The sequence below is a fragment of the Hydra vulgaris genome, chromosome 07 (assembly GCF_038396675.1).
Source record: "Hydra vulgaris chromosome 07, alternate assembly HydraT2T_AEP".
NCBI lineage: Eukaryota > Metazoa > Cnidaria > Hydrozoa > Anthoathecata > Hydridae > Hydra > Hydra vulgaris.
The window spans coordinates 37,853,889-37,869,989 of record NC_088926.1 but is presented as its reverse complement, the minus strand read 5'-3'; the positions used below and the strand labels follow the sequence as shown (position 1 = coordinate 37,869,989).

Here is a 16,101-nt window from a genome sequence, read left to right as displayed (position 1 = left end):
CGAAGTTACAGAAACAATTGTAGTTGATGAATTTATGCATGTTTCATTGTTCTATAAATCATCTTATCTTCCATTGCCTCCATGGTTTCGAATTATTGGCTGTGTATTAAAGAAAAAAAGTGTACTGGAGAATTTTCCAGCATATATAAAAAATTATCTAAAAAAAAATAGATTATCAAATGATTTAATGATTGAACTCAATGAAATAAAATACAAAAAACCAGTTGATCGGCCAAAGTTTTTATCAAATCTTTTACGATATTCCCTTATTCTTCGATATACATCAGCGCAGGCCTATAAACTCTTATTAGAACAGTTTCCTCTACCATCATTTAGCCTTTTGAAAAAAATTAATAAAGGTGGGGTAGAGCCGTTGAAATCTGCAAAATGTTTACTAAACCAAAATAAAATTGACAAAGATGTAGTGCTGTTGATGGATGAAATATATTTGCAGAAAGAAGCGCAATATCAAGGTGGTAGAATGATAGGTGTAGATAATGAAGGAATTTTATATAAAGGCGTAATGACCTTCATGATTGTTTCTTTAAAAAAAAAGTTTAATTTTGTTAGAAGAGCTATACCAGAAGTAAAAATTGAGGGTAAATGGCTAGCTGACCATGTTGATGAGTGAATTACATCTCTACAAAAAAATGGTTTTCACGTACGTGGTGTAGTTTCTGATAATCATTCCACTAATGTTTCTGCTTTTTCACATTTGATGAATAAATATAAGAATACCAACCATGTTAGTAGTATTACTCATCCTACAAAAAAAGACAGTGTAATATATTTATTTTTTGACGCTGTCCATCTTCTCAAAAACATACGAAACAGTTAACTAAATTCCAAACGATATATATTCCCTGCTTTTTATTTTGACCAGTTTCATGATGTTATTGATGTACATGCTGGTGAAATATCATGGAAGTTACTTCATGATGTATACGATAAAGACCAATTACTTCAGTCGAATTTAAAAAAAGGTTTTAAATCATCTTATAAATCACTTCATCCAGGCGATAATAAACAAAGTGTACTACTTGCTCTTGCAATATTTGATCCTACAACTTCTGCAGCTATTAAAAGTTATTTTCCAGATCGGACTGATGCCTCAAGCTTTTTAAAGTTGATAAATATATGGTGGACAATAAGTAACAGAAAGCAAAAATACAACAACAATTATTATATTGGAAATCCAGCTGTTTTGGGTGACTTGAAACCTTTATTTTTGCGCAATTTAGCTGAATGGATTGAAGAATAGCAATTATCTCAAGTTTCAAACTCTCAAAAGTTTACATTAAGTAAACAAACATCAGAAGCTCTTACGACCACTTTAAGATGCACAGCTTCACTTATTGATGATTTAGTTCAAGAAGGATATGATTATTTTTTAATATCACGTTTGCTAACTGATCCATTAGAGTTAAGATTTTCAAAACATCGTCAAATGAGTGGTGGCAGATTTTTAATTGGTTTGAGTGAACTTGAGACATCTGAGCGCATTTTAGCAGTGAAAACTTTCCTTAAAGAGTCAGTCAATATCTGGGAGAAAGATGTAAGAAAAGAGAGTTGTAATATATCTTTGATGAAATTATTTGATGATAAATTGCAAGAAATTTTACCAGATATTGAAGAATGCAATTTAGATTCAGAGAGCTTTGAAGTTGCTACAGTTATTTCTGGTTATGTGGCTAAAAAGTTTAATAAAAAGATCAAATGTGGTGTTTGCAAAACTTTTCTATTAGCTGAATCTGGCGAGGTACAATGCCAATATTTTGAAAAACTTTCTCGTGGAGGATTGCTTTTACCAGCTATTGATTTTACACATTATGTTTCAAAAGCATTTGCAATATTAGATACTGCCATTTTTCTTATAAGAGACTCAACTCTTTGTGATCGATATGTTGCAGAACGAGTACTTAGATTAAATGATTGTGCTACTTCATTTTTATGCGATGAACATCAAATTATTGGTGTAAAATTTATAAATCGCGTTGTTACAAATATTTATTTTAACAATGAACAAAAACAATTTTCTGATGAAATTAGAAAGAACAGTGTAAAGGATTTTAAAAGCTGACAGAGAAAAAAATTGAAGCTGAATTAGGTAAACTAATCAATGCTAAATTGATTATTTCAATTGTATATACTTCCTTTATTATTAGGTTTTTGTTTATCGTCTTATATCTCATTAATATTACTGAGATGTTATTTTTGAGAAATATATTTCTTTTGAGGTACATATTTATGTTAATAGAGTCATTACAAATTTTAATATTTTATTATTTAATAAAGTTATTACAACTTTTAATTGATGAATAAAGTACAATATAATTTTATTTTATTTTAGCGGTGTTTTTTAGAAACATCATCATCAGGCAAAGGAAAGTGTCTAATTTATGATACATTTATCATATTTCTCAGACTAATTCTATTTTGTATACACACTTCCGTAAATAAAACCCATGTAAAAATCATAATTTTAATTGCTGTAAGTGTGGCCAAACATTCTATACGATAAATTTTTGTTTTGAAAAGTTACCCTTCTAATTTTTCGCTCCGAAAAGCAAGATATCCGGTATTGCGAAACAAATTTTCCCCCCATATTTTTTTCCCCCCGGAAAGTTTGTACCGGGACAAACCTTCCCCCCGGAAAGTTTATTCTAGAATAAACATTCCGGGAGGATAAAATATTTCATCCCCGCCTGTAATAAATGTTCCCCCGCTAAAAATGTTGCAAAACTTTGGTTTTTTTGATAAAGGGTTTGTTTGTTTTTTTATTTATATTATTATAATTATTGTTACGCTATTTTAATTATAAAATAACATGCCATAACTTTAAATACGAGAACCTATACCAAGAACGTCGATATGCATGGCGGTGCTTAAGGCGAAATTTTCACATGCCTTCCATATTTCATTTAAAAAAAAAAGAACCAAATAAAATAAAACCGTAATTTAGCAGTATTACCTGTATTTTACAGCTGTTTACAGTAATAACTTATAAATATTGTTCAGTAGTTGTTCTAAATGTGAATAGTTTGCATCGCATTATTTTTTCCACGTTTACGTAAGACGGTTATCGGAAAAGGTTTGATAATTGATGTTTCCAAACAGCTAATGAGATGTGAACGCATCATTTTGTTTTTAAACGTCTGCGTCGTACCATCTTTTCCATAAATGACCAACTGAAATGCAAAGACAGCAGCATAAACACCACAGTCTGATGCATTCGGTTGTAGTGCGCATGGTACCACAGTTACTGGAAGAAAACCCTCGGTATTAACAAAATTAAAATACAGTTGTCTCATTTGAGTTTTAACATAGTTTGAAACAGAATCATGAAGGCTACCTAAATACAAAACCTCTCTGTCAATACATGCAGTTGTCACCCAATGGTTGACGTCGTGAAGAATGATGATGGACTCACAGGTAACTGCTTTGAAACCAGATCGTGTCTGAACTAGAAGAGTTGATTGAATGTTTTTGTTACCAAGATGTGTTGAAACCATTTTATTGACAGCATCAATAATTCTGTCGTTCAACCATGCGTTTGAAAACAGGATCTGTTTATCTCCAATGGTCAGATTGTACTTTGAAATCCAGTATTCAGATTTTGAAACCATTTGTTGATTATCGATTGTTTCTGTTGCTATAACTTCATCATTATTCTAATCGGAGGCATCAGACTGATTTGACATAGCTGTATCCCGTTGTTCACTCCATCTTTTTAAGTTGATACCGTTAACAGTTTGTTTCAATATTCTTTTTTTATCTTGCAACCGATAAACTCCTTTGTCCAAAACCTCTATTATCGCGTAAGGGCCGTGAAATCTCTGGGCCAACTTATAGCCCATTCGTGTGTCTTTACGTCTGTTGCGTTTCAAAACTTTGTCACCAACTGCAAATTTTTGACTTGAATGTTTAATATCGTAACGTTTCTTCTGAATATTTTGTGCCATTGCGATGTTCTCTTTAGCTGCGTTTCTTTTCGCACCAATTTTTTCAGCGAAATCTTTCATTCGTAATCCTTGTTTGGCTTCATCGATTTTGGTATCCCATTGAAAAACTTCTCTTGTCTGGTTTTCTAAATCAATTGGAATCTGAGCTTTAACTCCATACATAATCTCAAAGGGAGAGTATTTCGTAGAAGCTTGTTTATTTATTCGATATGCAAAAGCCACATGGTCCAGTAGTTCATCCCAGTCGTTTGCTTTGTTGTTTACGAGCTTCATTAAATGGGTAGTCAACGTTTGGTTAAACCTATTGTGCAGATTAAATAAATAAATTATAGTTAGTAACTGTTGTGTTTAAAGCAAATAATTAATGCTCCTTTTTCAAACAAAAAACTAATTTTAAAGTTACTATTAAAACTGTACAAAGATAAAAAAAAGTATAACCATTTATCACCTTTCTGTCAGTCCATTAGTCTGAGGATGATATGCTGATGTTTTGGCGGATTCCATATTTAATATCTATAAAAGATCTTCCACGAGCTTGTTACAAAACTCGCGTCCTTGGTCATGAAGTAGAATGTAGCAAGCTCCAAATCTGAATACCAGACGGAGAATGAAACGATGAACAGATTCCGCGTCTTTTGCTGCTATGGAATCAACTTCAGCCAATCTAGTAAGGTATTCTGTTGCTACTACAATATATTTCTTTCCGCTCTTAGTTTCTTTCAACGGACCAATTAGATCTATTCCCCAACGGTGAAAAATGTCGTGTACTGGGATTGGATGAAGCGTCGCATGTGATGGTTTGTTGTTAGGATTCGCACGTTGACATTCAGGGCAGGATGCTACAAATTTTCGTATATCTTTTGAAATCGACTTCCACCAATACCTATCAGTTGCTTTTTTGATAGTGGCGTTTTGCCCAAAGTGACATCCTCCAACTATGTTGCTGTGGAGAGTTTGTATTATACGGTTTCGTTCATTTTCTCCAGTTACCACACGTTGTAGTTTTTTTTCATTTCCGATATGAAATAAATCTCCATGTACCAACCGGAAAGATTCTGCTTTCTTTCGAAGTTTTCTTTGATCGTCTTTCGTATAATTAGAAGGATATTCATTTTTCCCGAGATACATTTGCAGATCTTTACTTTCTTCATTTTCCATATTCTTGTTTAAAATAACTAAATGATTATATCGAATAAAAACAACTTATTTTTGCAAGTAATTTGTAATTTTATTTAACTAGTTGAATTATAAACGTTAGCAAGTATTCGTGTTCGTTACAGAAAGCAAATAACTATAATAAATATGAAATGAAAGTTATATCATAAAAATTATTTGCAATTTATAGTATTATTTTACTAAACATAACAAAAAAACTTATATAGATTTGAATAACATAATCATAAATATACAAACAAAAATTCCAAACAACCTTTTCAAAAATTTAAAAACGTTCTAAACTTGCACGAAGTTATTTTTTTAACAATAAAACGTATAATTTGTTAGCAACTTATTAGAGATTTGCATGAAAAAACTTTATATAACAAAAAAAATTATGAAAGATGCGTTCGATTCAAGCGAAACTTTGTTTTTTTATGTAGATTTTGTTAATTTAGCATTTGAACCAAAAGTAGCATTTAGCATTTAGATCTATCTATATGCGCATTTAATTGCGCAAGTAATGTCAATTTGTATATTATTAAGAATTAAGGGGGAACTAATATCACGGAGGAAACTTTATTTCGCAGATAGGGGAACAGATATTACGAGGGGGGAAATATTATTTCGAAATAAATTTTCCCCCCGGAAAGAATATTTCGGCCGGGGGGAAATTCTGTAATAGGGAACATTTATTTCGTGACACCGGCCGTGTAATTATAGTAGGCCATGGCAGCTCATGTAACTTCGTGAGTAATTGCAGATATATTAGTCGTATTATACCATGTTGTTCTTTTAATTATTATTAAAATACGATGTTGAAAAATTCAATAAAAAAGTTATAATCGTTTATTAGTTTTTCAGTTGAACTGAATCAACTTTTTTAACGACACGACCTGAATCAGTTCGTGTCTTAAAAATTCTATTGTTAAATTATATTATATCGTTAATTGTGGTTAAAATTGTTTATAACTTGCCTGTAAAAGCGCAAATTGTTGCAACAACAAAAAAAATCGCATTCCAAAATCTATTTGGAATTTTGGAAACGTTTAAATTATGCAGAAAAGTACTGTTTTTTAAATATCTGACGATGTATTGATGATTTTTGATTTTTTTTCAGATAAATAATCACCGTCCAATGCTACATTGAACACCATGCAACTTAATTTCCTTTTTTTTTAAAGGCGGTTTTATATAGCTGGTTTTTCAGGGTTTTAAAAAGTGTTTTACTTGCAATTTACTTGCAATTAAAAAATTTCATGATAAGAAAACTAAAGCTGTTCGGAATTTGGAACTGTTTGTAATTAGGGAAATTTACATATATATGTACATATATGTAAATTTATATATATATATATATATATATATATATATATATATATATATATATATATATATATATATATTTATATATATATATATATATATATATATATATATATATATATATATATATATATATATATATATATATATATATATATACATATACATATATATCTACATACATATGAACATAGGAAAATCTACATATAGACGCATATTATGTAAAGATTATAACTTTTTGTTTATAATTACAAAAATGCATGTCATAAAAAAATCATGAATAAGTTACACAAGATTTTGTCTTATCAGTTAGAAATATAATCATATCATCATCTTGCTCCAGTCAGCACCCACTATACACAATCTAAAAAACAATTCAGAACAATCTATAAATTGGTTAGCATACATTATTACCACTCATATGGCTTCCTTATTGAACAAAGTTTACAAACCATGCTCGCTTATCTTCAGCTCTCAAGATAATGCTGAAATAAATCAAGTCAAACGATATTTTTTTTGGTAATAACGGAAAACCTTTCTTAACTTATATCTTAAATAAAACAAATTATACTTAAAAAGAAAACATTATGAAATGTAGTATATATAGTCTACTTACCTCTTAACTACACTCAGTTTATATTTTTAAATTTGTTTTTCAGATAAAGCTATTCGACATCTTGCCCGGTTTGACATACCCCATGTTGCCCTACAAACACAAAGAAGAAAAGAACAAAAAATAATGCGCTCCCCGGAACTTCATAAGACACTTGTAACTACTGACTCCAGTCCTTGTATCCAAAGTGATTTTGTTTGGCAGATTTTATTTGACTTGTTTAGGCTTTTCTATAGTTTGTGGTCTGTAGAACATACCTGTCACATTTTTGCAAAAGTTTTTCTCTTGAACTCTCATCTATCTATAAATACTACTTTAAGTATGTGCTTACCAAAGTCTTGGATTTACTTAACAAGTGTTTACCAAAAGTCTTGTTTTTACATAACAATTGCTTTACAAAGTTTTGTTTTTACTTAACAAGTGCTTTACAAAGTCTTGTTTTACTTAACAAGTGTTTACTAAAATTTTGTTTTTACATAATAAGTGTTTACCAAAGTCTTGTTTTTACTTATCAAGTGCTTAATAAAATTATGTTTTTACTTAACAAGTGTTTACCAAAACTTTGTTTTTACTTAACAAATGTTTAACAAAGTCATATTTTTATTTAACAAGTGTTTATCAAAGTCTTGATTTTACATAACAGGCGTTTCACAAAGTCTTGTTTTTACTTAAAAAATGTTTGACAAGCTGGAAAACAACATCTGTCGTCCCCAGGGGTGGTGGAAAGTTTTTTAGGTGCTTGAAATAAGCAACTTATAAACATGATAAAAACTCCAAATTTAGATACGTTCGTATCTATAACGAGTGTTGTTGTTTCACAAAAAATTGCATCAACAGGAGATTAGGAACAACAAAATCCCGAAAACATTTGCTCCCCTACCCAAAACCTGAGGGCAATGAATTGAAAATTTTTTTTTCGTTCAATTATAAACTAAATATATATTCATCGATAGATTTTAAAGTAGGAACGACCACCATTTTTTTTAAAGTAGGAACGACCATTTTAAAGGTTGTTCTTACTTTAAAAAAATCTAAACTTTGATTGTTTTTATTATTGTCCCATTTTTATTATTATCATCTTATTATTGTCATTCATATTTTTTTAATGTTTTACAATATATATAAATAACCTTTAGACGTGGATGGAATGAAATTTGATCTTCTTGTTTCACTTTTTAGGTTTATAAAAAAATATATGATTTACTGTGCATAATATGAATGCGGGAAGGATAGACCTTTAGCATTTTACATTTCTAAGATTTACTGTTCATATCCATAAGTAATTCACTTTTCGGTGTATCAGAAAAGTTTTCCGTGATACACCGAATTTTTTTTTTCTAAATGCTGCATAAAAGTTATCACAGGACAGCATTTTGTTGTTGTTTTACTTTCATGAATACTAGATTTATTCATAAGCAACTGATTGTTTATAATATATATTAACAATTATCCTGAGAACTTTCTCTTTTTATTTTAAAGTTTTTACTATTTTGAGTTAGATCAATGAAGCTTTGATATTTTGAGAAGAGAAATGGTTTTTATTTTCTGGAAACAATTTCTTTTAAGGAGAAGCATTATAAAGATTGGTAATAGGTTATTATATAATATATGGATTGGTAATAATAATAAAAAAATCATTAACAGTAAAAAAAACCCGCAGCCTTCGTATAGACCTCATTAGTCTTTATAGAATTATTAAAAAACGTCTTAGTTCTCTAATTGGTCTTTGGACACTTGAATCTCCCTGAATACATGGACTTACATCGTACTCCTGGCTCGCTAAAAATTGGAGTCCAACTATTTATTTTTGAACTATCAATACGTCCCTCCCCCCATCCATAATAATTGTGTGGTGCCAATAGTATTAATGTTTCCATGGATTTAATGGACTTGATGATTTCATGAATCCAATCCCAAATGTTTTATTTCTAATCAATCCTAATTTCTAATCAATCTAGATCATAGGTTTTATTAGACTCCACGAATCTTTATGGAAACTATTACAATTCTTCTTGATCTGGCCGTTTTTGAACCTCTCTGAACAGATGGCTCTACGGACCATGATTTTTTTTTAAATATGTATATTCTTTGAATTTGTTGTAAAGGGTGATATATTTTGTATTCTCTTGAAACTAAACATCCTAATTTAATTTTCCCACTTACATTATAGCTTGTTACTGATATTATCATTGGACTCCGTAAACTAATATATTTGGATTATGAATTCCATAAAATCACATATGGAATCCATAAACACATTTTATGGACTCCACAAACACATTTTATAGACTCCACAAACACATTTTATGGACTTCACAAACACATTTTATGGACTCCATAAAATTATGTACAGTATTTTTGAATGATATCAACTTTTAATTGACATTTTTCAAATAAACATTATATGATGCATACATTTTAATTAAAATGGTTTTATCATATTTTGATTGAAAAATAGCTTTTTTAACTACCAGTCAACCAATTTTTAAACAACTTTTAAACAGTTTTACATAGAATTTCATTTTAATAGTGTGAAACACTTTATTGTAAAATATAGAGTATTGTTGCTTAACTATTTCTACACAAATCATTACTTTTAGAAGAAGATAACTTTTACTAGTAAAAAATTTTACCCTGTAAATGTGTAATTTTATATCAGGTTGTTAAGGAAATAACAGTTGATCAGAAATATATAAGATTATTTAAAGTTCAGGCATGTCTAGTCTGTCTTTATAGTTATTATACGTCAACAAAATAAATGGCATTGCAATGCCTAAAAATATTTATGGTATTGCTATATTTAATGTATGAATAATGATGTCATAAATGCAATTAATAAAAATTTCCCTTGATTCTATTAATATTTTATGAAATGTCATGATGAAGCAAATTCCTGGCATTGCAACTCCCAACGAAGCAAATTCTTAACATTACAACTCCCACCGGAGTCAATTAAATCTAGATATACCTATACTATTTTATATTAAGATTATTAGATCTCTTAAATCTTAAGACAATGAAACTTAAAATAAGTCACTTAGCTGGCATTTTATATAAAAATCGAGTAGACAGTTCATTTTTAATTTTATATTACAAGACAGCTCATTTTTAATTTTATATTACAAAAAAGCAAAATCATAAAGGTAGGGTTTGTTCTGTTTTTTCAAAAAATGTTTTAAGATACAATATATTTTTTTGAAAGAAAGCAAAAAATGTTGCTAAAGCTATAAAATTCTTCGTGGGAAGATTAACTTAAATTCTTACTAACATTTGAAAAAAAATCTGTTTTATTTAAAGTCATTGGCGGAAGGTGGAGGTTGATTAAGGGGGAGGGATTGTTTACATAATTATAAATAATTAGTGTTAGCTTTAAACTCATTTACAATATTCCGTTTGTTTGTCTGGATATGACATTTGGAATTATGACATTCAAAAATACTACGATTTTAACATTATTATAAAACAGAAAACTTTCTCTTTTGTTATAAAGACTATGAAATACTATTAAGAAATCATAAAGCCTTTTTTACATTCCTAATGACCGTTTAACTTTTTATATATTAAATGTTTGCAATAATGTTTTTATGACATAATCTACCTATTTTAAGTTAATACAATCAATGAACTTTTTCAACACATTTTTCAAAGATCAAAGGAATACTTATTTTTGAATATAAAATTAAGGCCGCTGCCCAGAAGCAAGTTGAGCACGGTACTACCAGAGACATGGTGGGGATTGATCTCGAAACCTTTTGCATACAAAGTGAGAGTTCTACCACTACACCACTACCGCATATATATTGGCAGACAACCAACATTAGCTAACTGATACTTTTAGTCCTCCTTCCAGGCAACCAACCAAAAGTAGGAGTGACCACAGTCCACCATGTTACCGTAGGGTGCGTTATTTTTCCTGCTTTTATCAAATTTTAAAAATACTGGAATAAAAATTGGAAGTTTACTGTAAAAAACAAGCATTAAAGCTAAATTTTTCTGAAATCGACCTTCATGTTATACACTATTATAACAATTTTTTAAAATGACTATTTGGTTTTTTAAAATTTAGCGTACTAAATATTGAACTCTATAAAAATGTAATCAAAGAATCTGTTGTTTTAAATATAGTTCTCCCTCCTATTTAGTCATATTTTTGTCATTTTTTCTCAATAAAAAAGCAGATCCTCCCAGCAAGATATTTTCAGATCACTTTTTACTTTGCAGATTCTCCTTATAAAAGTTTTTACAACTCACAAAAGCCATTCACACAAGAATTGCCTTGAATTTCCTTCTTAAGGAAATAATGTAAGGGAATTGCAGTGTTGTAATAACTTGCCTATAGAGAATTATACTAATTGTTAATATTTTGTCCAGAGAGGGAGTTGTAATAATTACAATATTAATTGAGATCACAAATTTGTGCTTTTACGAATTTTTCCATTCTTAGCATATATTTTCTTAGCATTACATTCTTAGCATTAATCTTTTAGCAATACATTCTTAGCATTACATTCTTAGCATTACATTATTAGCATTGCATTATTAGCATTACATTTTTAGCATTACATAATTAGCATTACATTTTTAGCATTACATTTTTAGCATTACATTTTTAGCATTACACTACTAGCATTACTTTCTCAGCATTACATTATTAGCATTACGTTATTAGCATTACGTTATTATTAGCATTACGTTATTATTAGCATTACGTTATTATTAGCATTACGTTATTGACATTACATTCTTAGCATTACACTTTTAGCATTACTTTCTTGCATTAGGCACATTACATTTGATGATGATGCATTGAAGAAATATTTATGTAGAGCACTTAATATACTTGAGATGTTGATTTGATTCAAATTTGACTGGAAAAGTGAGCTTACATTTTCTTTTTTAAAGAAAAATAATCTATCACTTTTGTTCTTGATTTTAGTTTTAATAAAATTAGCCAATTTTATTGATTACACTAGTCTTATATTTAAACTAGACTAAACTATATCTTTGTGTTATCTCTGTTTTTTCTGTTTAGTGTCACTGTTATTTGTGTACTGTACTTTGTAAAAATAGATATATATAGAATTCTTTTAATTTAGTTACCACTTCAAAGCAACTGAACTTAATCCAAAAACTATTGAAAAAGAATGTTTTTATGGTGTAAAACAAATGCCTGAAGCTCATACTACTAAGCCAAACCGTTTAACTTTTTAATTGAAAATCGAATAGAACAGCTGAAGCCTAAAGAAGAACCATTACTAGTGAGTAACAAGGTATTTTAATATACAGTACAATGCGAATAAAATATTTTTGCTTTAAAATAAAAACTAAAGATGTTATTGAGTTAGGACTAAAAAACAATATACTCTAAAGAATATAATTACTCTAAAGAATACAATTACTCTAAAGAATACAATATACTCTAAAGAATACAATATACTCTAAAGAATACAGTTACTCTAAAGAATACAATTACTTTAAAGAATACAATATACTCTAAAGAACACAATTACTCTAAAGAATACAATTACTCTAAAAAATACAATTACTCTAAAGAATACAATTACTTTAAAAGAATACAATTACTCTAAAGTATACAATATACTCTAAAGAATACAATATACTCTAAAGAATACCATATACTCTGAAGAATACAATTACTCTAAAGAATACAATTACTCTAAAGAATACAATATACTTTAAAGAACAAAATTACTCTAAAGAATACAATTACTCTAAAGAATACAATTTCTCTAAAGAATACAATATACTCTAAAGAATACAATATACTCTAAAGAATACAATATACTCTAAAGAATACAATTACTCTATAAAATACAATTACTCTAAAGAATACAATTACTCTAAAGAATACAATTACTCTAAAGAGTACAATATACTCTAAAGAATACCATATACTCTAAAGAATACAATTACTCTAAAGAATACAATTACTCTAAAGGATACAATATACTCTAAAGAATACAATAACTCAAAAGAATACAATTACTCTAAAGAATACAATATACTTTAAAGAACAAAATTACTCTAAAGAATACAATTACTCTAAAGAATACAATTACTCTAAAGAGTACAATATACTCTAAAGAATACCATATACTCTAAAGAATACAATAACTCAAAAGAATACAATTACTCTAAAGAATACAATATACTTTGAAGAACACAATTACTTTAAAGAATACAATTACAACTTTTTTAAACAAAAATTGAAAAAAGTGCATTTTGTTGTTGTTTTTGTAGCAGTAAAATCTTGTTAATAGTTTAAGGGTCCTGTCATATGTTTAATGATGTTATAGGGTTTATGAGCTACTCCTAAATATACTTTTTGTAAGAAAAGTTTTGAAACTTAGTGTTATCATGGCCTACTTTATTTATACGGCCGGATATTTTGCATTTTGAAGAAAAAAATAGAAGGCCAGTTTTTAAAATCGTAATGTTTCAAAAACTTAATACGTTTTGAACATTTTCAAAATTATTTTACTTTCTAAATTTAAAAAGTCCATTAAAGTTGTATATATTCATAATTTTAGATATTAAACGAACATTTATTAAGAAATAAATAAATAAAAAGAGTCTTTATTTTAAAATTTAGAATTAGTAAAAACAATGTAAGAAACAAGAACAGTTATAAAAAATATAAAAATATTTTTCTTTTTTCATTAAAAAATAAAATAATTATATTATAAATAATTTATTAAACATTCTCAAATTTTTTCTTTTTAAAAGATTTTACATGATCAACAGCTACTTCGCTGGTAGAGATAATTATTTTATTATTAGGAAAAATGTTGATAACAGTTCTTCCAGCAAGTTTTATCCCAATTTTCTCATGCATGGGACAAGAAAAAGTCTGAAAAGAGTCATAAAAGTGGTTTAAAAAATATTCTAAAGCTTGTCGTGCATGTAAATTAAATTTCTTTATTTTGTTATAAGAGTAGTCAACATAGCAAAGGATGTGCAAACATAATCCAAAAGTGATGGTGAAGGAATAGTGAGACCACCCCTAGAAATAATTGTTAAATAAGTATGATCAGGATTGCTTTCATCAATATTGACACAACATAAAAATTCTTTACAACATGTACCAAAACGTTTTTTAAGTTTCTTTACTATATATCCAGCAATATGAGCACCTACTTCCCTACTTTCTGGTGCAAGTGTCATGATTTCTGGAGTACACTCAGCTTTATCAATATCAAGAAGAAAGTTTTTCAAATTTGTTAAATTATTTTCTGACTCAAGAGGCATTTTCAAACTATCGTCAAAGTTAATACTTTCTTTAACTATACTTCTGATTTTTAATATTTTTTCAGAAATAGTGACATCTTTTCAACATACCAAAAATTTTCCACTGCTCATTTGTCTATATTGTCCATATCTCCTTTCTAATGGGTCACTTTGAAATCTTGCAGTTAAAACAAAGTGATATCCATCATTAAGTAAGTCCTCGATCAATAAGGCATGACTATTAAGTGTTCTTGTTAGTGTTGCAGCTGTCTGAACACTTAAAGTAAACTTCTCACAGTTTGGTATCTTTTGTGATTGCCAAGCTTCAATCATTTTTGATTTGTGCCATTTCCATAAGAAATTCAGGTTTTTTATCACCAGAAACGACTGCATTACCTAAAATATTACATGTTGAATATTGACATTTAGAATTTTATAAAACCCACCACTTGTTAAATAATGTAAGAAAATCTGCTCTATTTTTAAGATCAGGAAAATATGAGTGAATCGCTGCAGATGTAGTTTCATCAAAAATTGCAAGTGCTAAAGAAACATTTTGTTTAAAATTGCCAGGATGTAACACTTTTATTGTTATTTTTGGTGCTTTACGCAAGCCAGCATCAAGAGCGAGGTCTTTTTCATAAATATTATGGAAGGTGCTCCATTTAATTTCTCCCCCACATACATTTATAGGATCTTTAAATCCATTAAAGTTAAAATCTGGAAATAAAAATCTTTTGCAATTCAACAAATTATTTCTTATGTTTTTGATAAGATGTACAACATCAAAACAAAGGTAAATTTTTTTTAGATTGTAAATAAATAACAAATCTTTGGCTTGTTGATTCGATGCACAAAGAATTTTTTTAAAACAAGAAACATTAGAGGAATAGTTGTCACACACAATAACTCTAACATTAAATTCACATTCAGTTAAAATACGAAGACATTCAAAAATTTCTTTTTTCAACCATTCAGCATTGATTTTTTTTTAGGAGACGTTTTAATCACATATGGAATGTTTTGTTTCAGGGCAACTATCATAAAACAAACTATTCCCTTATACATTTCTCCAGACTCATCACTACCAATCATCTCTCCAGCAAAATCCTTCTTACATTTTTGCAAGTACATTTCATCAAAGTAATGATAATGTAAGTAATGATAATGATGGTAAATCCTTCACGCAAAAGTTGGTATGACTGCATAGAAGTATATCGTAGTATCAGTGAATATTTTATAATATTGGCTGAATAAATAGGTTTTTTCATATATTTAATTTGCTGTAATTCAGTCAATACAGATGAAAATTGTTCGTCTTGTGATTTAATGTAGGTAGGAAAATTATGAAGCATACTTTTACAAGATAAACGACAATCTCTTCCTTGACGAAACCACTGAGGCAATGACAGAGGTGAACTTTTGTAAAATAATTTAACATGCATCTCATTGTTTACACGAATGTACTCTGTAACTTCTGGAATAGATAAAGTACTATGACTCAATTTATAAAAAACTACATGATCATGATACTTCAAGAATGAAAAACCATCTGGAGCAAGACTTTCAGTAATATTGTCAAAGCTACTAATCAAATCATTCAATAAAAACTGTTCATATTGATCTGGCTGAAATATTCTTTTAGTTGGTGATTTTCTTAAAGAATTAGAAAATTTTATAAGTTGTGATGAACCTTCTTCAGTCAAATTTGTGCAATCAAAAATAGTTGGAATAGGCTTTAGTTTTTTTATTAATCTAAAACGTTGATTCGTGTTACCTTTCTTAAAATATATTTTT

The 16,101-nt window shown here is 28.6% G+C and overlaps 1 long non-coding RNA gene across 1 annotated transcript; it reads right to left on the bottom strand.

Annotated features, from left to right (window-relative positions):
* Positions 1 to 6,650: 6,650 nt before the first annotated feature.
* Positions 6,651 to 7,409, bottom strand: LOC136082456 (uncharacterized). The gene is made up of 3 exons (XR_010639703.1): positions 7,060 to 7,409; positions 6,896 to 6,928; positions 6,651 to 6,807 (listed from the first exon to the last, which is right to left on the bottom strand). It is a non-coding gene; the product is annotated as an uncharacterized LOC136082456 (long non-coding RNA).
* Positions 7,410 to 16,101: the final 8,692 nt, after the last annotated feature.